The following is a 25,210-nucleotide window of genomic DNA, read 5'->3' as shown; positions in this document are numbered from 1 at the left end:
AACAAGGATCATTACTTTTAATTTTTAGTCTTATAATACATCATTAGACTTGTTCTTGCTTCTAAATATTCAGAATGTAACATATGATGCATTTGTTCAATAGATGAGCAACTTCCACAAATATGCTACAGTATAATGCAATGTGTTTTCAGAAGAGCCAAGGCAGGGGTGAGTGAATGCTTTGTGACTAAAAGTATTGACCCACAAGGGCCAGGGAGATAGCTCAGTAGAATAAGCACTTGCCGGCCAAGCGAAGGGTCCTGAGTTCAATTTCCCAGTACTGGGAAAAAAAAAAAAAAAAGTATTGACCCACTTAATTTAATACTTCATAGGTTTTGGGGGAAAAAACAACCTTCTTTTTTTTGTGGGGGGGGTAAAAAAATCTGTCTTCTTTCTTAAATGCCTGAGGGACAAGATTATACTTTGAGAGGATATGTTTGATTGAAAATATAGTGACCAAGTAGTTGTCCTTCCTTAAGTGTCAAGGAATCCATCACTTAAAAAGCACTTAGGTAAAATATAAGGAACTCATGCCAGAGCACCTAAGATTGGGCTTACTGTGGAGATGCTTCATTATTGTGGGAGGCTTAAGGTGAATCATAGAAGATTTTGAACATAAAAGATCTCTCTCACACAGAAAGTCATGAGTAATTGAAAAAAAAATTAAGAAAAGGAGTCACCTATCTAATTATAGGATGAAGTGATAAAAGCCTAGCATTTAACAAGATAAAAGAGAACAAGCTTTAATTAACACTGTCTGGCACAAGCAGGTATTCAATAAATATTTGTTGACTGATAACTACAGATTAAAAAGAAAGTTCCTTTGAGTACTGAGTATAAACACTCTAAAACCTTATCTTTTATTTCTAGCCAAGGTAACTCAAGTACATGACTGTATTTCCAAACATAAATAGTGAATGAGGAAAATTTCATAAAATGCTTTCTCTGAGAATACTAGTTAGGTCATCAATGAGCAAACCATTGTTGCATTTTAAAAACCGATTCCAGTGGCGTGGGGTGCTGTGCTGTTTGAATTGTAAGGATTTAAACATATCCCTACACACGCTGCACTACTGTACGAGAGCACTACCCACCTTGTCAGGCCACTCTGCAGCTTTTACTCTAGCTATTATTAGATTACTCTTCAGTGATTCATATTCTCTTCACTACTAAGGGAAAAGGCCTCTACTTCTATCGTGCCAAAATTTTATGGCTGGCAGAACTCATCCTCCATAACAAAGTGGATCCTGGCTTCAAATTCAGATAATAAAGAAAAAAAGACAGCTGAGAAAATAAAAGATTGTTCTACTGAATGGGCTTTCCCTTCATAGATGAAGAAATGCTTTTGACAATGACCCATTCTACTTGGGCTATTACTTTTATTTGCCACCACAATCTCTGCTACTGTTGGATTATTTGTCTCTGTCAACAGACTTAGTAAATCATTTCACTAACATTAATTTACTCAATAAATATTTATTGATGCTTATGTTGTGCCAGACACTCTCCAGAATGGTCATCAGAAGCCCACTCCTGCAAAATCAAAGTGATGGCCATATTCTCTGCATTGATGGTGCAAATTTAATTTCTTCTCTGTGGTGTTTTACACATGTTCTGGCCCTTGACTGTCTGAGGTCAATATTTGTTACTAGCTGGAATTGTTATTAAATAATTGGCAAAAGACAGCTACATTTGTAAGGACGGTGGCTAATCTGAGCAGTCGGATATGAAGAAAGCAGACAATGGGAGCTTGAAGACCAAGAGAGGAGACAGACCTGAGGTAAGAACACTAAAGAAAGCAACAGTGTCGATGATGCATACTAAATTGAAGCAGGATGGGATGCTGGAGGGAGGACACAGTAAGGCATCATTGAAATTGAACGCTTGAAGATAAGTAGAGAGTCAGGTGACATTCCAGAATAGGACCATTCCAGGCAGAGTTGTCTGCATGAACAAAGGAGAGAAGGAATGGAGTACCTTCTGGGGTTTGAAAGGAAATGGAGATGAGAGGGTACACTAACCTCGGAGGGAGGGCAGAGCCTTGCCAGCTGAGCCGTGGTACTGAAATTTCTTTTGAAATTTAGAGCAGCCAATGGAGGATTTCAAGGGGGGAAGGGAGGTGTGTTGTCTGAGTTATTTTTAGAAGATCTCTTGGCCCACTGAATGGAAGTTCAGAGGTTGGCCCAAGAGACCCTCATGGTATTCCAGGAGAAGAATGAAGATGCCTGGGCTTGGAGGAGGAGAGGGAGCAGTGAGGACAGAGAAGGAAACAGATCAGAGATATGTAGAAGGGAGAAAAAGCCTTGAGTCCCAATTCACTGACTTTGGGTTAGGGGAGATAGGATAACCAAGGTGACTCTCAAAGTCTGGTGATGGGATATGGATGAGAGTGATGGTGAAATGGTTGAGACGTCTATCAGTTATGCTAAGACTAACAATGTTCACATCTGTCCTCTAAATGTGATCCATGATCTGGTCTCGGCTTCATACTCATCTCCCCCAAGCCTTCTTCCTCATCACACTTGTTGTATTGACGGGTTCCTAGCTCTGCGTGTCCCCAAGTTCCCTGCCTCCATACCCTCGCCCACTCCCAAAACCACCTAGCCAACTTAGTGTAAATTTTTTTTTTTTTTGAATTTTGCTTGAATATCACCTACTTTCTGTACCTTCCAAGAACACCTTTGCTGACCCTCAGTTTGAGTTACCACACTTTTTCCAAGCTTCTGTGTTGTGCTGGCTGTGAAATCTGATAGAACTGAATTTGAATCTAGAGTTCTCTGCATTTTAGATGTGCGATGCTAGAATAGTTACTTGACCTCTGTGCACTTCAGTTCCTCCTCTGCCCACACAATAAACAATGTCTGTTTAATGGGATGTTATGAGGAGGAATACATGACATATTTCAGGTAGAGGGCTGCCTCAGGACTTGGCTCTATAAATGCTAGCTCTCCTCTTCCTGTTCATGTGTCTTCTCCTTCACTTGTCCCAGCCTTTTCCTAAGCAGGGACTATGTCATATATCTTTATATCTATGGATTCTGACACAATTCTAGCCACATGAGACACATTAAACAAATGCCCAGTGAATGAAATCCAGACTCTTCAGGCTGGCACACAATACCTTTACTCATCCAGCCCATTGTCCACCACCCAAGCTCCTTACCACAAAACACTACTATTGCCCAAATTACCCTATTGTGATTCATTCTCACATAGATTCTTACCTCCACATTCTTTTCCATTAGGGTTCCCTGTCTTTGTTGTTTTTTCTGTTTGAAAGGCTTTTCCTGGCCTGCCTATGTTGCCATTACTTATTAATGTCAACAAGAATATCACCTACTTTCTGTACCTTTCTGCACCCCAAGGATCTTATCTGGGTACACATTTTCATTACATTGTTTCCTATTGTGTGATAGTTACTTCTGTGTGTGAAGCTTGTGAGCTTCTTAGTACTAAGTCTGGTACTCAACCCTGTATCTCATTCTTAGCACTGTATTGCATACAACATGGGGAGTTGTTGCAATAAATATGTCATCAAAGCATACATGTTAAGGGAGAATTGAGTTGAAGGAAATGCTTATCCAATTCTGACAATCAGAACAAGAGAGCAGCACGAAGGCTTCAGGGAGCATGCCCAAGTCTCTGGACACCTTGGAAAGGGAAGTGCCTAAGAGACTTGAGGCAGCGCTGTAGAACTCAGGAACATGAGTTAGTCTTGTAATCTATCTCCCATCCTTCCTTCCTCCGCCCACTCACTGACTCCTTCTTACAGGACCTCTGTAAATTGATCTCTTTTTCTTGTTCATCATTTACTGACTTCCCTTCTGCTGCAGAAGGTACATTTGCATACAGCCTCCCTGCCTGCATGGATTTACATCTGGACAAGGAACAGCTGGGATTTCTTTGCTTATCTTTGCTTCTGCAGTTTCTACTGCACAGCATGTTCTGCTGGTCAAATGCTGATCATTCTTAGCATGTTTTTCTCTAACTGTCATGGAGACAAGAGCTCATCATTCTCACTCCAGATTACCAAGACATTTTGTACATCCCTGTGTTACAAGACTTATTATATTCATGTTATCATCTGTTAACACAGCCGTGAGTGTTGAAGTAACAGGGCATGTTTTTAATTTATAATGTTCCATGTTCATCAAAATGCCTGCCACATAATAAGCACTTGATGAATGATTGACGGATGAACATATGGATGGATGGACAGATGGGCAGATGGATGGATAGGTGGATGGGTGGGTGGATGGACAGATAAGACAAAAGATAGTCTTACAGACTGACCTGCACCACACAACTCAACTAAGCTCTGAAATTTCAGCACACATTTTTTTTTGTTTATTTATTTATTGATTTGGTATAAGGTCTCACTATGGAGCTTGGACTTGTAGTGATCCTCCTGTCTCAGCTTTCCCAGTGCTGGGATTACAGGTGTGCACCACCATGCCTGGTTTCGGGGCCACTACTGTGCATAGCTTGCAATACTGGCGATCAAACCCAGGTCCTTGCACTTTCCAGGCAGGTACTTAGACTGCTGAGCTATCTCTCCAGTCCTCAACCCACATTTTTAAAAGAAAAAAAATGTATCAGTGAAGATGCAATAGGATTTAAATTACCAAAATAATACCTTTCACTTACAATGGTCATTTTTCAGTTTTGCCATTTTTATCTGATGAAAAGATGGATTCTCTTGTGGTCACAAAGTGGTTGAAGCACTTTGCTTCAGTCATTACATATAAATACAATAATCTCTGGGGATCTAAAGGATATTCCTCTTAGGAGAGAGAGAACTTTCCCAGAATTACCCAGAGATATCCTCCAAATTTCACTGGCAAGGCTTGGTTTGCTTGCTTACACCACCTCCAGGCAGGGATTCGAACACAGAAATTCATTACCCTCAGGCCCATGTGGATAAGAGGTAGATATTCAAATAAAAGACAGACTCTCCTGGTAGCAGAAAAGAAACACAATACTGAGTAGACAACCAACAGTACCCATTTCCTAAGCCTAATTTACCAACTTATTCCCTTAATTTCATGTATTCACCCAAGCAAGGTTTGGTTGAATACTGCAGCTTCTTTTCGGGCTTGTGAAGGGTCCATAACAAGATAAGAGGGCTCTTGCTTGGGTTTGGCCTTCATCTCATTTCCTTTGGTCATGATTCTCCAGATCCACTGTTGTTCCACTCATCTCTCTACCTGAAAGCTCAGCCTCCTTTTGTGCTCCCAACATACTTCAGAGGCAGGAGCTACTTGGCTGCACCTGTGCTTTCTCCTATCAAGTATTGTTAGGGTCAACATGATCTTAGACGCCGTGCCCCATCATGAACATGGGACTCCCTAAGATGTGCCAAAGGGACTTATGCTGTACCCTTGACCCAGGATGTGTCATTGTCCTTTTCTTGGTGCTGAAGTTGCAGCCTTCTCTCTGTATTCATAGCTGCTTTTGGCAGCATTCCTGCTACATCTTCAGCTCTGATCATCCTTGGGCCAAATTGTTTTCTCTAACTGGTAATGCCTCCTATGATCTGTTTGCCTCTATCACTCTCCTACCGAATAAGGATGTGAGACATCACATGCAATTGTGCTCCAGTGGCTCCTTTAAGCACGCCTCTTGCCTGCCATCTGTTCAGCTACAGCAATATGTCCAGGAACTGCCTTGATGTCTTAGTCTGATTCACTTTTGGCACATGACCTGCCCAACAGAGTTTATTTACATGGCTTCTGTTCCTGTGGGTTGGATGTGTTCCAGGAACCCTGTGTTGGTTAGTGACTAGGAGCTGTCACTTGATGTTTATTGGAGCATGTGTCACTGATTCAGAGGATAAACCTGATGACAACAGAAGGCCCGGATCTCACACCTCAAAAGGTAAGAGCACTGTGCCATGAATTTAAAATATTTTTCTTTGTCTAAAACTTGGTGTGAGTTTGTGCCTCTCTGTTAAAAATACAAAAGTCTCTTTACTTAGCCACCCAAGGCCTAGATAGTATTTATGTGAAATCTTTCTTTACTATTTTTTGGCAGCAATATTCCTTCTTTAATGTATCAAAACTCAAACCAAACAATGAGTTCTGGGTTGCAAAAGAGGATTTATTTTTTGCACCTCTTTCTCTACTATTAATCTGAGATCTATTCATGGACAAGGTAGAGTTTACTGAGAAAAGTGGGCCAGCTCTTTATTGCCTACTCTGCGTGGCAGAGATACTTCAAGTGCTATTAATGACCCATTTCTCATAAATGAAAGTGTGTGTTTATGGCATTAACCTCAGAGAAAGAGCTTTACACAGTGTTGCCCTCAGCTGCATGTGCGCTTGTCTCAGTAAGACCTGTGGGAATTGTGAATGGGGACTTGACAACAGCCTCTGACTACTTTGACTTTATCTTCTCATTAGCAAAGCCATCAGTTAAATGTTTAATGTCCAGTTTTACAATAGACAAATCCACGCTTCGCTGGAATCCATCTAAATACTTCATTAACCTCCTGGCCAGCCACACCTCCTGGGATTCCGAGGCACCGCTGAGTAATCCTCTCTGAAAAGCTTTTCTTACAGAAAATAACAGTGACCAGTTTGTGAACTCTAGGGAAAGGAAACTCAGGGCAGAGAAACAAAAAGTAATGAAATATAGCACTGTTCTCATTAAAATATGCCCAGCCAAAATATAAGAGTATCTTTCATTGACTATGCTATCTCTAGTAAGTACTCTAAATGGTGTGACTGAGATCAACATGTGATCAAAATTTTCAATGACCTGAGCACCATGAGATAATGAACATACTTTCCTTATTATCTACATCAGCTGGGTACTTGGCTGCCCCCTAAACAGTCCATTCCATGAACTACTACTTTTATTAGGTCTCAGCTCAACTCCTCAGCTTTTGGCTTCAAAATTCTTAGATTTGTTTTTAGAGGACTTCTTATATGAGTAACCCAAAATATAAACAAAGAACAAAATAAAACATAGAGGGAGATAGAAGTCTCAGCTACATTTTTTTTTTTGTTGCTGAGACAAAATACCCAACACCTAAAACTAAAGGAGGAGAGGTTTACTGTAGCTCCCAGTTGGTCGAAGTCTAAGTTCACAGTTGGATAGTGCCAAGGCAGCGTGACGTGGCACAGAGGCATCACAGAGCAGGCAGGCAGAGGGCAGCAAGCAGTCAATGACACATGACAAGCAACCAGCAACAGACACGACTCTCTGTCTGTTCCTTACATTCTACCAGGCTGCCCACTCCTAGGGTGGGTAGCACTCACAATCCCAGCCAGAACTAGGGCAAACCAATCAGGGGGCTAATTTAGTAATGACACACCCTTGACCCTATCACCAAACTGTACATCCAGCCACCTCTGAAAAGCACCCCCCCATGATTTATGAGGGGGACATCTACACAATGTTCAGCAGGTAACTAAAAGCTTGTTGCTTGTTTTGCATTGGTCTCCTTTGTGCCAAATCTTCACTCTGCTGTGTACAGAGGAACCCTGCTCATTTAGGGTATATCTATCTAATGCTGGCAAGATGAGATTGTTTAGCCTTAAATTTATGTTTATAACTTATATCATCCCTCCTCAAGTTAGAGGCCGTACATTTAAGAGATTTACATGGACATAGAACTATCAGTGGATGTCTAGAAGTCCCTGGTCATTGTCCTAGACCCATAGTCACCTTGGATTCCAGCAGAATCTCCACAAAAGTGAGGCTTCTCATAGCAGAAACAATCAGTTCATGGAGACCAGATTGCCACTGGGGTAGTGATAAGGACTACCCCAGAGCCACCTTGCAAAGCCAGAACTCGGATAATGATCAATCAGACTGGGCCTCACCTCAGCGAATCCATAAACACTGGTCTTGTCCCTTTGTTAATGTGTCAGTCTGATCTCCCTATCAGAGATGTGGCCCCTCAGCTCCTCCAGCTGAGGCCCCTCCCTATATTCTTCTACTTTGTAACTCCACCTAATAAGTTGGCCTATGCCTCTGACATGTCCTGAAAGACTTTTATGCAATGATGTTAAGAACTTCTCCAGATCAAATGAAGATCCCTATCTCCTCTTTAGGGGGATTTTTCTCAGACACTATCTGGTGACATGATTATTGGCCAAGTGACAAAGGAAGATAGCAAACTCCAGAGGCCTTGCTGCACCAACAAGGATGACGTGGTGGTCAAACGTTTGGACTCAAGATGAGAAACTGTTCAGGATGTAGGTCAAGTTGTAGACTGTGGACAGAATTGGTGGGAGACTGACCAGTGCCCTAGCCTTCCCCTAACACTATGACTATGACTCTTGCTATATTCCTAAGAGAAGGAAAATAGAACATCTCAAACTGCCTCAGGATAATTTGAATTGAATAAAAACCTTGACTGAAATTAATGGAACTAGTCAAGATTTTTTTTTCATCCCCAGGTATAATAATAACTTGAATTGAATTGTAGGGAAATAAAGTTGTATGATTTATCTACCTGAGGGGTGTGTGTGTGTGTGTGTGTGTGTGTGTGTGTGTGTGTGTGATTTATGAGAAAATAATGCTTGAAAACTCCAAGATTGTGAAATTATATCTTAGATTTTATTTTTCACATATGCTTTAAAACTTTAAATCTTTTTCAAAAGGACTTCCTAGTGTTAGAAACAGAATTATTAGTTGTAAAGAATTTATACAAGTCATCACCAATTTGAGGCTCTCAGAGAAATGAGACAAGTTAGTGAGGATCTAATCCAAACCATCCCTGTTGCGCAAGCTGATGTGTGGACTCTTGTGCCCTCTGTTCCAGAATGTGGCAAGAAGTTTGCTCACTCGCTCTATGCTTTCTCCTCCCCTTCTTCATTGACTACAGACTCTGAGTTTGGCAGATGGCTCAGAGTCTTGGAAGAAGAAAACCCATGCCCAGCTCCTGGAATAAGTATGACTCATCTAAACCAAAGGGCTCGGAGGGCAGTTCTAGCTAATTTTCCATGAGGGATCTGCTAGGGGTGGATGGGTATTGTGGGAAATGCTTCTCAGCTTTTAACAGGAGAGTCAATGAAGACATTGTACTCTTTGGGGCTTCTGGGTCCCTGGGTGAGAAACACTTTCTTACAACTGTGTCAGTGGCCGTCAAACAGTGATGTGGGTTAACCTGAAAGGAAGAGGATGGAGGGCCAAGCAAGAAAATGGGAGAAAGTAGGCCGGGATATAACCTTAATGTAAGTCGCTCAGTTAACTAACTGTGGAACCTCTCCATGTCTACTGATTCGGGATTAAAAATTTACTTATTGTTCAGGGCATTTTTGAGCTGTATTTTTGTTTGCTCTTATACATCATACATAGTGTAATACTCAGCATGTTGTAGGATCAATAGTGAATGATTTACTTCGCTGCTTCCCATCCTCTGAGTCTTTATGCATTGTGAACATCTTAAGAACAGGGATGATCTGTTATTTAGCTTGCATACCTAAACCAGGGTTGTGAAAAATGTAGGTGCTCAGTGAGGTTAAACTCAACAAACTTTTCAGCCATAAAATGCAATGATATGGATAAATCTTTAAAATGTTACCTTGGATAAAACACGAGAAAACCAGACCTCAATGGAGAAATGTTGTATGATTCCAATTTATGTGAAATATCTCCAGCAAGCAATTCATAAAGACAGAAAGTACCTAAAGGTTAGCAGAGGCTGGAAGAATAGAGGATGCAAAGTTAGTGCTTCAGTTGGGTTATAGCCCAGTTGGAGCCATCTACAAAATAGCAATTTTAACACATTCAGAATCACACATTTGCTTTGGGTACAAGAAGGGTCTGTGAGCTGGGCCAAGGAATGCAACATAAATGCATGTGAAAACCATACTTCTTAGCTTCTTGGTAAAGTAAAATGAAAGTAAACTTTTTTCTCTCACACCCAAAATAAAGCAATGGCTGGAACAGCTTTTGAGAACAAGTTGCCAAAATTAAGATCTTAACTATGCCTAAAGCTTCTGCCATCAATAACAGGGAGCAGAAATGTACAGTACAGATCCCTAAAGTCCTGAAATAAGAAGACTCTTGCCCTTAGGGGAAACTCCAGGAATCACTTGAAAAATAACATTTTATTTAATCCTGAAATTTTAGATTTAAGACTATGTGCTATTAATAAACTTAGAATTGCATTAGCACTCTGGAAACCCTGGGAAAGGTAAAGTTGGAGGTTATGGGGTTTTTCTCATGGTCTGTGCAACCAAACCCAGGGCAGAGTGCTGGGATTCAGTGTCCAGCACAGATCCTGAGAACCAGAGCTTAGAACTGCTGAATGAAGGAGCGAACGAAGCATGCTAGAGGGAAACAGGGCTCTGTAAAAACACTAAAACTATAGGTTTCCTTTTGCTTTCAGTTCATCCAATAAGTCTTTAACAAATTAGTTTAATTTCTTGCAGGTAAGAACCAACGAAAGAATTAGAGAGACGACTGGTAATACTGCCAGCAATGGAGTGTTGATGTGTAAAAGTGTGGCTCCAGAGAGGAAGACATGAGTTTATATTCTTGCTTTGTCATTCAACACCGTGTGACACTGAGACATTTGCTTGGCCTCTCTAGTCCCTGGTTTCTTTGCCAATGACTATTCCATCTTCGGTTTCTCCTTTCAACTGATTTCTGCTTTCTCATGTACTGTTACTTTTCTTTGACCCTGAAATCTCCAGCATTTGTGCTATGCAAAGAGATTTCCTTATTATACATTTATAGAAAATGCTCTTCAATAAATGATTCTTTTATATACAATGTGTTCTTCTTCTGGGATGTTCCCTTTGGCTTGTTGAGTTCCAGTCAATTCTCTAAAACCCATCTGTTCCCATCCTGAGAAAGGATACACTTTCTCAACTCCTGATATTTTTCTTCCTCCTGTCACCGAACTTAGCCTCTCCCTATCTCACATTATTCCTTGTACTTGTGTTATCTATATTAAAATAATAATCTACGACCTACTACTGTTACAGGTAGCTGAGTTAGATAGAAATATTTTAGGTAGTCAGACAGGGCAAGGCCCTCAGAAGGAGCTGGGATGGCAGACAAAATACCTTGCAACTGTGAGAGAGACAGACACTCCAGCTGTGGGCCACACCTCAAGACAAAAGATCAAGCAAATGTTTACCTCCCTAAAGAGTAGATCCAGAATTGGTATTCTAGACAGGTCTCTATCACCTTAAGGAAGCCAAGAAGTCATTAACCCAATCCCCTACGGGAAAAAAATCCCATTCTGTATTCGTGTCCTGTTGCTAATTCTGGCTTCACCATTTGATCTCGATTTAGTCAATTTTACTTAAGCAATTGTGCTTGTAATCTTATTGGTGGGCCAGAGTTTTGTCCCACCTCATGTGTTCATGTTTTCCATCTTAGACCTGCCTCACCTCATGGTCTTACTCTATAAAAATCCCTAGAAAAGGCAGATTCCTGGGCAAGCTGCTCAGGCTCCCTTCTGTCCCTCTCTCAGACAGAAGCTTTTTTTCCCTCAATAATATATTCTGTTCTTAACCTCCATTGTCCCCAAAATTCATTTTTTGATTTTAGATTGCACAGGAATCTATCAGATTGGGAGTTTCATTTTCCTACATCACTACCATATATACCTGGACTCCCTCTTAGCCCAAGAGCTCCCCAAAGGTAAGAACAATGCTTCAAGAGCTTCATTTAGTCTTTAAACAAATATTTTTGTGCATGTACTGCATGCCTGATAGAAGTGTAGGCATTTGAATTTAAAGGTAAACAAGATAAAAATCTATCTTTTTAGAACTTATTCTCTAGTGGAAGAAGATATTTTGTATAGGCACAAAGCACAGGGGGCTCTGTGGAAGTAGCTGATTTATTCTTTCTTTCAATTTTTATCTAAATTATTGGGCTTTTTTTTTTTTTTTTAGCCACTGATGAGAAGGACAAAGAGTTACAAATGTCTCTGATATTTGCTCTTAGTTCTCATGATGTTCGATTTTGATGACAGTAAGTGATGTCACCAAAGATAAACAAAACTTAGTTGTATGCATACTGAGGGGAGAGTTGTTAAGGGGCTTACTAATCAGTCTTTGAGCAAAGCGCTAACACAATAACAGGTCAGCGAGACAACCTCTTCTGAGCCAGGCTGCGGGCTAATCACATCTGGTTTGTAAAGTATTAATCAGCTCTGAGTCAGTGGGTAAGGAACATTAAGAATGCGGTTACTTCCTAAATAAATTATTCCTCACTTACTCTGACAATCATAATTGGTGCATTTAAAAGAATTATTTTAATCCACTAAGTGGAGCAAAGCTCTAATTTTGAGCCATTCTAATAATATTCTTTGATTAAAGTACCAATTACATTATTTTATATTACTCAAGATTTATAGTAATAACAATGCAATAGACTTCACATCCCAATAAAAATGCCTTGGCAGTATGTAACATTTTAAGATTTATTCTGGAAAAATCATGCTTTCTAAATCTTTTTTTTATAATGCCATCATGGAAACATTTTTTTTTTAATCCCGATATTTTAATCAGTCTTTAACTGGACTGTCCTTCTGGATGCACTAAAAAAAAAAAAAAAAGAGTAGCTTTTTTCTATTACTTGTTATGTTCCAGGTACTTTTTAAGTGCTTCCTGTTAGTCATTTGGCTTTTCTAATTTTTACCAAGATGTTCTAACAAGAATTGGAAGGATTTTTATTTTGGGAAGACAGCAGCAGGTAGAGTAAGTTTGAATCATAGAAATAAAAGCTTGATTCAGAATTCACTTAATACCTAAAATAAGAATCCTATTAAAGAGTTTAAAAACTCCTGTGAATAGCAAAGTTGGACAAGACTGTCCTGATGACACATGTTAATCATGCAAATACGTCCAGGATGAAGCTCTAAGTGTTCGCTTTGTATAGAAAACATATTTTACCTTCATGAGCTAATACAATTTCTTCTTATATACTATCCAACACCAGTATTTACATGTTCTTACAGAAAGCGTGATCTAGTGTATGCATGTTGGTGCTGACTTAATTTTTTTTAAATAAAAAATCATTTTATTGTGGAAAATGTATTTTATTGTGGAAAATTTAAAAATGTGGTGGAAGAGAGAAACAAAACAGCACATCCAGGCTCACTTCCCCCGGAGACAGCACACCCATCAGGAGTGCCCTTCCTCAGTGCACTACATGTATGAGATGGCCCTGCGCTCTGTTAGTGCTTTCTGTGCCTTCTTTCATTTAATCTCCATGAAACCTTGTGAGATAAGAAATTGACAACTATTTGTATATGACTAGTACTTATTCTCATGCTTTTTGTGTCTTTTCACGAGATTTGGAAAAGCAAAACCTACATTTCTTAGATTATATTTCCATTTAGTCTCTGCATACAGTTTACATTTTTACTGTCTAGCAAATGCTTTAGGACTGGAGGTCATTTTTAAAAAGTTGCCAACTTGATGGGAAGTTGACCAAATCGTGGATTGAGTGCTGCCTCTTAGAGCATAAAATTATGTGATACTAGTTAGAGATAGAAATTTTGTTACTATAGACAAAGTACTGAGGAAAAGTATATATGGCCAGATTCTTGTTTTGAATTGCAAATGGTGTCATAAATCAGGGCTTTGCATAAGGAGTAGGACTTTCAATGAGCAATGCATTAAAAGTAATTTAGGCTAAGACACAGGTCCAGGGCATAAATTAATTCTGTATTTACCAAACTTTAGCTATTCCTTGGTTATTGTAATTTTTATGTATAAGATATAGCTTCAAAATTAAATATATTTATCCTAATGTTTATGAAAATAAACTTTTTAATAGTCTTATTACATATTTTCTAGAAAAATTAAAATAAATGTAACCCATTGAAACAAAGAGAGACACTCATTTTGAAATCATCTTGTCATGTGTTTTGACAAGCACGAGATTCATTTATTTAACAAATTGCCCTCTTTTCCCATTGGGGAATTCCTGAAAAGAATGCAGACTGATAAGAAAATCTAAATGCATTAGTAATATATGAAACAACAACACTGAAAAGAATAAGAGGTAAAACTGACCTTAGAAATTTTGGAAAGGAAATTTTAAAACTAAAAGCAAGTACAAATATACCTAGTACTGTTTTTTCATTGATAAGGTTGTTTTTCACAGAGGTAGATGTTCGAAATTCTGACACTGCTATACATGTGTATTAGAATAAAACAACTCAGGAGCCAGGGAGATAGCTCAGGAGAATAAGCACTTGCCTGGAAAGCTCAAGGGCCTGAGTTCAATCCTCGGTTCTGCCAAAGAATAAAACAATTCAGTATGCGTTCACTGTGAGAATAAAGTTTAGAGATCAAGTGTGGAAGGTGACAATGTAGTAGAAGATTAGAGTTGAAAATGTCAACGAGGACACATTCAACAATGCAGACATACATGATATTAAAGTTTGTATTTTGAGTCACCCCCAAGCCTCACGCAGTCATTAGGGCAGCTTCTAGAGTTTGTGATGAATTCAGGCTCCAATGTGTGGATTAAGGGTGTGAGTGCTACCCCTGCCCCGGGGTGGGTGATCTGCATTCCAGTGTAATGAGGGGAGAGAGGCTTGCTAGAAGCCACAGCTGTTGCCCTTCCCTTTGCTCTTTGCTGTTTTCTGCCACCATATATGGCTGCCCTCTTCCATGTGCCACTCTGCCTTGGAGCCAGCCAAGTATAGCCTGAACCTTCCACTAGCTGTGAGCTACATAACCTTTCCTTCTTTAATTCTGGGTGTTGTGTATTTTGTCCCAGCAACTAGAGAAAGTTAACTAAGAAACATAATGTATAGAAAGATTTATGATTTGTATCAGTAGACTGGTTAGTGTATACATTTTTTTTTCTTTTTTAACTTTATCAGCTTATGGGTCTAAAAGAAATTATTTACCAGGAGAATCAAGCATACCTAATCTTCTGTTTTCTATTGCATCGCTATCCTCCAATGAAAAGAGACAGGAGAAATGGCGATTCTGTCACTGGTCTGGAAATACAGTACTCAACACAATCCTGGAGCATCTTATAGCACCAAAAACTAAGGAAGCAACTTACGTATGCCCTGTCCACCTGAAAACAAATACCCATGGTGATGAGAGCTGAGCAAAGAGTCATGGGAATCAATTAAAAGAACTACCACTGGCCAAAGCTGAAATATATTTGCATATGAAATAAAGTAGTTTTAGAAAATTGAAGCGCAGAAGATATATTCATACCAATAGAAAAAAAAATACTTGAATGAAGTAATAAATAGAAAGATCCACATCTCCTTCTATCAAGACTAGAGGAAAAATAACTCTCCACTTCCTATGGGCTGTGCACAGTAACCTCCTTCCAAAGAATACGTTCTGGAAAGGATTACCATACAGTGGAGGAACCTATTAAACACTGCCTCAGTCAGGTGAGCAGGTCAACATCACGAATGATACACTGTGTTGATGTTGTATGCTCTTGATATGCTGTACGGAAATGGAGTTTACCTCTGTGGTCTTCCTCTCTCGAACTCGTAACCCCAGACTAATCATGGAAAAAGCACCACACAGATTCCATTAGAGCTTTTGGAAATATGCCTGACCAGTTGCCCTCAAAAGTGTCAACAGCATTTGTAAAAAGAAAAATCTGAGAAACTGTCATAGCCAAGAGAAGCTTAAAGAGACCTGAAGACTAAGGTAATGTCCTATTCTGGTCAGAATCCTGGAGTAGTAAAGGCACTTGCTAAAAATGAAGCAAATCTGACTGAGTTAAGGACTTTGGGTAATAATATGTTTGAATATTAGTTCATTAGCTGTAACAAATGAACCAGTTAGCTGTAACAAATTAATCCCAAGTGAATATGGGAATAAGAGAAACTGTACACAATGGGCAGAGGGTGCAATGAGATCTCTCTGTGCTGTGTGCTCAATTTTTCTATAAACATAAAATCACTCTATAACTTTTTAAAAATGTATTTAGTACAGGGCCTACAGGGTCTCACTGCACAGATTGGACTCATAGTGATTCTCCTGTTTTCAGCCTCCCAAGCACTGGGATTACAGGTGTGCACCACCATGCCCAGTCTCAGTCACCCTCTCAGCAGGGCAGAGCCGGCAGTTCAGACTGGGGATCTAACTCTGTATAATATTAAACAGAATCAACTGTTTAAATTTTTAAAAAGTTAAAGAGACACATCACAACTTCCCAGTTATTCTCCTGCTGTCTGTTCCCAGGAGCTACTTTTCAGATCATTCTAGTAAGACTGCTGTGCCAGTCTATGCCTTTTTAACAGGGTAATTTGGAGCTGAAACTCTGCTTCTAGAACCAAAGGCTCAAGTAACAGGGTGGACCCATGAGGGAAGGCCATCGTGGTGAAGCTTACAAAAAGGCGCTGATACATGCTTAGCATTTGCATGGATGCATGGGTATGAGCCAGGTGTTTTTCCACACCATTCCCAATTATTTCAAGAGCAGAAACATGAGTGTGAGAACACGATTTCTTCTGCTGCATAAATTTTTAGATATGAATGCAAGTGAAAAATTCAGCTTACTAATGTCTGGCCACTTTAAACCTGTAAAGACAGATGTTTGGACCATATGACCAGTCCAAAATTATCATTCTATGGAGACAGGTGATATGTAGTTAACATGATTAGCAGTAATAACATAACTAACATCTATTAAGTATTTGCCACATCCCAGACACACTGGTAATATAGAATTGAAAGTAAATTTTACCTTTGAAAAGTCCAGTTTGTCTGGGGGTATAACTCAGGGGTAAAGCACCTGCCTACCACTGTGTATGCAAGGCCCAGGGTTCAATCCTCAGCACAGGAGAAAAAAAAGTGAGAAGTCCAGAATTTCTGATGCCCTAGGTTAATGCCAATTTTCTATTTGACTTTGCAGCATAACTGCTTCAGTTGTGCTTGTAGAGCCTGTTGACATCCATGGTGCTGACAGAAATTTGCAGATATCCCTGTCCCCTTTAGGAACCTGAGCATATGGCTGCTTCACGTCCCTGTCAAAAATCATCCCTTATGGTGCCTCTTGATTTAGAGACTGACTCTGTAAGTGGGCCCTAATCGTAAGCCTGTAGCCTGTATTAATTGGAAACGACAGTCACCCATGCAGGGTTATTTTCCACACAGGTATCCCTAATTCTTAACCCTTCAAAGTTGAACCCTAATGATAGAACTGACCCTTCTTCCCTGGGCTGAATCCTGACTCACCACCCACTTCAGCCCTGCGTGTGTTCTCATCACTCAAAGAACTTCCTGATTCTTTTCTCCAGACTTATCTAGATAATAATTAAGGGTCAACCAAATAGCTCAGTGGATTAAAGTGCCTTATAAGTAGGCGCAGGGGTTTAGGGTTCAATGCCTGGGCCTGCCGTGCTGGCCCTACCCCCAGGGTGCGCTGAGAGGGCGATTGAGATTGGACTTGGTGGCGCCCACCTGTAACCTCAGCTCTTGGGAGACTGTAAACAGGCAGATCACTTATGAGTCCAATCTAGTAGTCAGACCCTGAACACCCTGTAGACCCTTCCCTAAAATGCAAAAATAAAATAAGAAATAAATGTAGATAATAATTAAAAAGCACCATATTGTGCTCTAAGTTTTAACAGGCTTCAGAAATCTCCACTGGTTTATTAGCTTTAGTCAAAATGAGGGAGTGAAAAATGGCTTCAAATGTTTCCTGAATTTGGCAAATAAATAGTGATTAAATCTGACTAAGAGGAGAATCAGTGGAAAAGACTTGTGAGCCCAGGATAGTTCTTTCCACCAGGCATTTGCCATGCCAACATCCAGAGGAAGTTTTTAATGAGAAAGAAATTAGATGGCATTTGTTGGACATTTTTCCGACATTTTCCCACTATGCGAATCTGCCTGAGATATGGCGGGTAACCCGAATGCAGACTTGGCCATTCATTTCCAAGGCAGTCCAAGTCTAATGGCCAATTAAGGTCCATTTGTTCAACTTCACTATCCCCTTGTGTTGTTTACTGCTTCGACTTTGAATGCCAAAGCTTTTTTAAAAAGAACTTGACCTTTCCACAAAGGAATGCTTTTAGTTTAACCTCTAATTTAATACTACTGGCATACGAAATATACCAGGCCGATGCTCAGGCAATAACTCAAAGTGGAATGATGAAGCTTCCAGACAAAACACAGCACAGAGACTAATAAATGAAAATACTGATCACTGAGTAGTTTTAAGCAACCAAGACATGATTTTTTTATAAGAAGCTTCTCTTGTGAAGAAATTATAGCTATTTTCATTGTGGAAGCAAAGAAAAAGAGAAAAAGACCCAGAGAAAAAAGGAAGAGGCATAACTAATTCCAATTATCATAATTTGATCTCTTGGACTGCTTTCATTTTAAAGCTAAACAGTAATTTTTTAAGTTTATTTTTGCTTCTGCATCATAATTCCAGCTTGGTGACTAGCCTAGGAGTCTGGAAAGAACAGATTGCTAAAATTGTCCTGTGTCAAAACTTTATAGTTTGCACTGTGACTTTCATGGGATTAACTCTCAAACTTGCTTATAGGCTTGGAGCAGTGATGTTGCTCTTACAGCTTGTGTCTAGCTGGCTTCCAAAGCCTCAAGCAGTCATAGATGGGCCTTTTTCAGAGGTGGCTGAACCTAGGGTTTGTGACTCACTGTTGGTGCAATACTGGATTAAGGATGTTGGGATTAAGGATGGGTAATTGCTGGGATCAGTCCACAGATTCAACTGGCACCACCCTAATCTCAGCAGCCTGGAGAGAGTAGAAAGGGGTTAGAAAGATACTGTTAAGGTTAGGCCGTTGAGGTTCTGCTGTCTTTTGCCACCGGAAATCGTTGCCGCTCTCCCATGTGCCCCTCTGTATTGGAAGTAGCCGACTGTGGACTGAAACCTTTACAGACTGTGATCTAAATAAAGCTTAACCTCTTTAATTTTGGATGTTAGGAATTTTGTCTCAGCAATGAGAAAAGTAACTAAGTCAGTCACCAGTACCTAGGATACTAGGACCCTTTTGTATTTACTTTTTTCCATCAAGGTGATGACCTTGATCAGAGCAGACTTTGAATTTTCATATCAATCCAGGTACCAAAATTTGCATCTGTTATGTGACAGGTACTAGGGATACAATGTCGTACAAGATTATTAAGATCTTTGTCTCCGGGAAACTGCATCTCAATGAAAGATGGAAGGAAATAAACAGATAAGACCATTTTGGAAGTTGATAATTGCTATGAAGAAAAAAAGACTGAGAAAGCTGTTAGATGTGGTGGGCAGATAAGTTCCCTCAGCGAGAATGCTGTGGCTTGTACCTTGGTGTCCTCCCAAAGCTTCCTGCACTCACAGGTGGAGCTTTCCAGAGGTGGCTGGATCTAGGATGTATGAATACGAATCAAGGGTGTATGATAATTAAATTAGCCCATTGATTGTGTTAGCATAGTTCTGAGTGCTGAATCAATAGGAAGGTCCTCCCTAAGTGTGAGTGGCAACAACCAATAGGGTTGTAGCCTGATTGGAAAGAATGGAAATGGAAGTCTGCTACTGCTGCTGCTGCTGCTTCCTGGTGTGCTCTTGAACACCCTTCCACGGGCAGCTTCTCCTCTGCCACTGCCCGCTGTCATGCTGCCCTGCATTAAAGCCAGCCGCCTATGGATCAAAGCCTCTAGAAGCTGGGAGCTAAAATAAACCTTTCCTCTTTTAACTTGTAGGCATCAGGTACAGTATTTGTCCCCACTATAAGAAAGTAACTTAGAAAAAAAGGACACCTGAGAAGAGATCTAGGTGGCCAAATTGGGAGCAGACAGATCTGGAGAGGAACTAGGCATAGTGAGTTAAGCCTCAAGAGTATCAAAGAAAAGCAGACTTTCATACACAGAACATAATCATGTATCACATTTGAATCTCATAATAAAACCTTTTACCTGTCTAAAAAAAAAGTAAAGAAAAGAAAAGAAAGAGAAAAGGAGCCAAGTTAAAACAAAGGAAGCTGCAAGAGTAGAGATCCTAGAACAAGAAATGAGCTCAAATGTTGTGTGGAGAGAACAAAGGCCAGCACAGCTGATGAACAGTGACACAGGCCAATGTTTTGTTGAGCCAGCCTCATAGGCCAAGGCATGTGGATTCACTTGCTGTTTCCAGTGAGGTCAGATAAATTGGAAGTTTCAGGCAGGAAAATGATAAGTGTGGAGAACTGATTTGAAAGTGAAAAGTAAAATTTGGTTTTTTATTTATTTTTTTTGTGTGTGTGCTGAGAATCAAACTCAGCCATCCAGCAGAAAAGTATAAAAATGAGGTATAGAAAGGAAAGTCATATTAATATGCTGAGCTGCAAAAGGCTCTACTCACCAACTTCTGCAAACAACCCACTACTATTGTGGACTACTGGACTGTGTTGGATTATTTTGCTGAATTCAAGCACCTATAATATTTAGATGCCAATAGAATACCCATCTCTGACAGGACTGAACTGGAGAGGGGGGATACAAAGGAAGGACCATTTTGTATTTGTATATACAGAATAGTTAGGATAGATTCACGGCTGCTTTCGCTTGGTTCAGTGAGAGGAAGAATTTGTAGCAGTAGTGTTTGGGCGGGATGTCCTGGCTGCTTCTTGTGCTGTGGATGACCGCTGAGAAGATAACAATGTGCAATGTATTAATTATTGAAAATGTCCTATTAATCAGCTTGGAAACTGTCTCATTGATATTTGTTTCTCAATAAAATAAAAATAAAAATTAAAAAACCCAAAATAGTTAGGATATACAGCTACTTTCTCTTACTTCAAAGAATAGAAAGATTTGTACTAATAGTGTTTGTGGACAGGATATCATGTCTGCATCTAGTACTATGAATAACCATTAAGAAGGCAACAATATGCAATGTATTAATTATTGAAACTGTCCCACTAATCGGTTTTGAAACTGTCTCATTGCTATTTGTTTCTCAATAAAATTATTTGAGAGAGAGAGAGAGAGAGAGAGAGAGAGAGAGAGAGAATCAAACTCAGGACCTTATGCTTACCAGGCAGACACTGAGCTGCCAAGCTATATCCCTGGTCCCAAAAAATAACATTTGGGGAGAATGTGGAGGACATTAGGTGGCTTAGGGAAGAGACAATGATAGTTTATATTTAGGGTGGGAATGAGGGCAGGGAAGGAAATGATCACAGCTCGTTTTTCAGATATTGATTGAATTCTGGTCATTGTTCCGACCATTCCAATCACAACCTTCTCACAAGGCTTAATGTACTGTGTTTTCATTTTCTTAATTGTTGTTCCTCTGTCTCCTTCACATGCTAAATTGTGGGTGCTTAGAGGACACGAGTGGGATACAATTTATCTTTCTATTTTCAAACTAGTGCCTTGTATCTAGTGGTCTCTAAATAAATACATTTTGAGTTTAATTGAAAAGTTGAATTGAATTCAAGATTGCTACATCAAATTCTCAAGAAAAAAAAAAAAGTCTTGTCATCAGGCCCCGTCAATTCGAATGCATTTGCCTTATAAAGAAATGCTCACATGACTTCTTTCCAGGATGGTGTAGTTTGCAGCATGCTCATCACAAGCAACAATGGCACTGGTTAATAGAAATGAAATTAGGAAGACATTTGGATGAAAAGTCTTGCTTTTTTGATCTACTATCAATTTGCCTCCCTAATATGCAAAACAGAGACCACATTTAAAAAGTAAATTGTCACCATAGTGATAAAATGTCCAATATGAAAATATTTATCTTGTATTGATACAAGTATTAAAAAGTAATGCATTTTTAAATATTTTAATAAAATGTTGTTAGTTTAATCATCAGACAATGACAATGCTGTGTTAGGCTGAACATAGTCCCACCAAGATATCAGATCCCTTATCCCTGAAGCCTTAAATTTTATTTTTTATTTTATTTAATTGTTTTTTATGTATTTAGTACAGGGACTAGAGGATTTACTGGGTCTCACAACACAGATCATACTTGCAGTAATCCTTCTGTTTACAGCCTCCCAAGAGCTGGGATTACAGGCATGCACCACCACATCCAGTTTCAATCACCATCTCAGCTCGCCCTGGGGGTGGGGCTGTCATGGCAGGCCCGGGGATCGAACCCTGGGCCCTGTGTCTGCTTAAACAGGTGCTTTAACCCACTGAGCTATTTGGCCAGCCCCTTAAATTTTAATTTAATTAAAAGTCTTGAGATAGATCTTCCTGGATTGTTCACTGCACTCGTATGTATCCTTATATCAGAGTGGCAGAGGGAGACTGAAACACACACACAGAAAAGGAGGAGTGAAGAAAGAGAAAGAGATGTAAGGACATTGGCCTTGAAGAATGCGGTGATGGAGCCATCAGCCTGGGGATGGCCCAGATGCCAGCAGCTGGAAGCAAGAGGGACAAGATTCTCTCCTGGAGCATCTGGAGGGAAGTGGCACTGTCTACACTTCACATTTTAGCCCACTGATACTGATTTCAGTTTGGTCCCCCAGAGTGTAAGAAAATATATTTCTGTTCTTTCAAGATTCCAAATTTGAGGTAATTTGTTACAGTAGTCATAAGAAACTAATAAAATCAGGTCATTTCTTGAATTATTTATTCCTTGAGTTCTCCTTGGGGATCTTATCTGCTTTTTTTTCTGCTTTTTGTATCTTATCCCTTCATCTCTCTGCTTTACTGGGCAGGCAGCACTACCTCGAACTTGATGGGACATCGCCCCTCCCCCCCATCCCCACACATACACATTTCATAGGTCATGTAATTTATAGACTGTGATACAAACCTATCTGGAGGACCAAAGGATGGACAATATGTGAGCCCACAACCTTCCTAATAAGCTAAGCCATCTGATAACTCTGACTCCCCTGCCACAATGGTCCCAAGACTACCTGGAGTCTCCAAGAATCCTTTTTCTGAGTGTGAGATGAAGTCAGAGTGGGTCTATCAACCCCACTGCCTCTAACCATACCATGGGACTTAGAGTTTTTTAGAATTCTAAATTGAAGTAGAATTTCAAGTCACTATGGAAGAATATTTGTCAAGGTATAAGTATTAACATCTTTATTTAGGAGCCATCTAACTTGACTCAAAACTAAGTATTCAGGCTTATGGTTTGGGGGCCCTCTCTTTGCTTTTGGTTCTAGGACCTATGAATGTTAGAGACTTGTGACCTTGTCAGGACTCAGGAAAGCTGATAAAACCACTGTCCCAAAAGACATCTAAACTGTAAACCAGGGCTCTGTCAGTTTACTTCACCATTTAAATACACTTTGCTCTCAATATCCAGAGAGCTTCTCACCTGGCTACTCTGTAGACTCAGAGACTGGATTTAGAGCAATTAATTTTTGTTTTCCTTCTTGTTTTTGTAGACAGTTTCCTCATTAAATGCATGTTTGCACCATCTAGAAAACACTGTCTACTACAGAATGACTTAGCTGATCCTTCATAAACAATGAATGACTTGAAGAGAAAATGGACTTGGTGCAAAGGCATGATAGCTTTCACTTTTACTTGAACAAGATGATGGACTTACAAAGATTCTCTCTTTGACCCAGTCCTAGCCCAGGCCCGGTGAGGGTGTGGGAGAGCTTCCCGCTACCCTGCACCAGCGGGACCTATTACTGGACTCAGCCCAGGTGCAGCGTGGGTAAGACCCTCTTCCACCCCCTTGGGATGCCCCCCACCATTTCACAGCACCTCCCCCACCCTGCCTGCCGAGTAGGAACTTCTGCCCCGTTCCGGGAACCCCAGAACCAGTCCTAGCCCAGGCCTGGTGAGTGTGTGGGAGAGCTGCCTCTCCCCCCTACTCCACTTTGTCCCTTCCAGGCTCAGCTCAGGCCTGGCATACAGGCCTGGGGTGAAACCCTGCAGCTGCAATCCCTGCAGAGAGTGTAGAGGATAGAACTACCCAGCTAGTCCAGGAGCAGAAAATCTTGCCAGAGGGATGTGGGAGGCCATTAACTGGTATCCATTTTATAATAGTGTCAGCCATTTTCTTAAGTTTCTATTCCCCTGTTAAGTTTATGGTCCTTCTCACCTTGCCCATTCCCTGTGAATCACATGCTATGCCCCAGGGGTTGCACCTTTCCCCGTTGCCTAGATACCTGCTGACCCCTACAGCCCAGACTTCCTCATTCCTACACTCCCTATATATACCCAGCACCTCCCCTAAATAAACGAAACTTGATCAGAATCCTGTCTTGTCTCCATTTCTCACCTCTCCTTTCCTTTGTCCCCTCTTCAATTCCCCCCTTCTCCCCCAGGTGACCTTCATTGACTGACCCGCTGGTTCGGGACAAGTGGCGCCCAGCGAATGGGGCACCTGGTACGGAGGATTCAGTGACGGAACCATTGGAGAGAGCCGGCAAGAGAAAGCCGGTAAAAGAGAGAGTAAAAGAGGCAAAAGAAAAAATAAAAGAGGCCTGCGCTGCAGTTGCCAGCTGCGACCTCTGAACCTCGGTAAGCGGAAGGCACCCCCTTCCCCTTTCCCTTCGACAATGGACAGGCATTAAGTGAATGAAATATTTGTAGAAAGCTTGAGCAAAGCATTAAAGGCGCGAGGAGTAGAGGTTAAAATTAAGGATTATTATGAGACTTTTGGACCTGAAAAGGTCCCAGTGATACAGGGAAGTAAAACTCCCGACCTGATCTAAATAGGAGTTCCTGTTCTCTAGAACCGAGGAGTGGGTTTTGGGAACAAACGGAGGTTGAGAGTAGAATGTTTTGTTGGGAGAGAAAAGCTTCTGTCTCAGAGAGGACAGAAGGGGGACCCAAGTGGGTTGCCCAGGAAGCTGTCTTTTTCAGTTTATTTTTATAGAGCAAAACCATGCGGGGTTAAGGTGGCGGAGCCCTTCCCAGCCACCCAAGGCTACGGTTTTGGGGCAGGAGGAGGGGCCGTGCCTGATGGGAGAGGAAGAGGTCTCGCTTAGGTAGATGTGGGGTGGGATAAAACTATGGTCAAACAATGGGATTGCAAGCAGCATTGCTCAGGTAAAGTTGATTACGCCCAGGGCCAAATGGGGGCTGGGCTGGTGACTCACTTGGGCCTTTTTAGGTGATGGATACCTATATAGAATATCAATCCCAGGTGCTACTCTTTTAGCATTTGTTTGGCCTTTAGGTCTTTTAGGTCTGGCTCACAGCAGTAGCATCCGCCCCTCCCACAGTTGCAAGATAACTTGTCTTTTGTGCTGTCTCCTTCAAGGGTCTTGCCCTGTCTGACTGCCTATTAATATTTCTATCTAATTTGGCTACCTATAACACCAGTTACAGCCTTTTCCTACTGGAATTTAATTGATGAAATCTTATCCC

General features: G+C 40.6%; 1 protein-coding gene and 1 pseudogene across 1 annotated transcript in view; both read right to left on the bottom strand.

Annotated features, from left to right (window-relative positions):
- The window catches only part of Slc9a9 (solute carrier family 9 member A9), a 711,270-nt gene that overhangs the window by 554,372 nt on the left and 131,688 nt on the right, over positions 1-25,210 (bottom strand). The gene's annotated exons all lie outside the window — the stretch shown is intronic.
- On the bottom strand, positions 6,034-6,176 carry LOC111816240 (annotated as a pseudogene).

The sequence above is a fragment of the Octodon degus genome, unplaced genomic scaffold (assembly GCF_000260255.1).
Source record: "Octodon degus isolate 3935 unplaced genomic scaffold, OctDeg1.0 scaffold00028, whole genome shotgun sequence".
NCBI classification, from domain to species: Eukaryota; Metazoa; Chordata; class Mammalia; order Rodentia; family Octodontidae; genus Octodon; species Octodon degus.
Note: the sequence above shows the minus strand (reverse complement) of the source record. Positions and strands in the feature narration are given on the sequence as shown.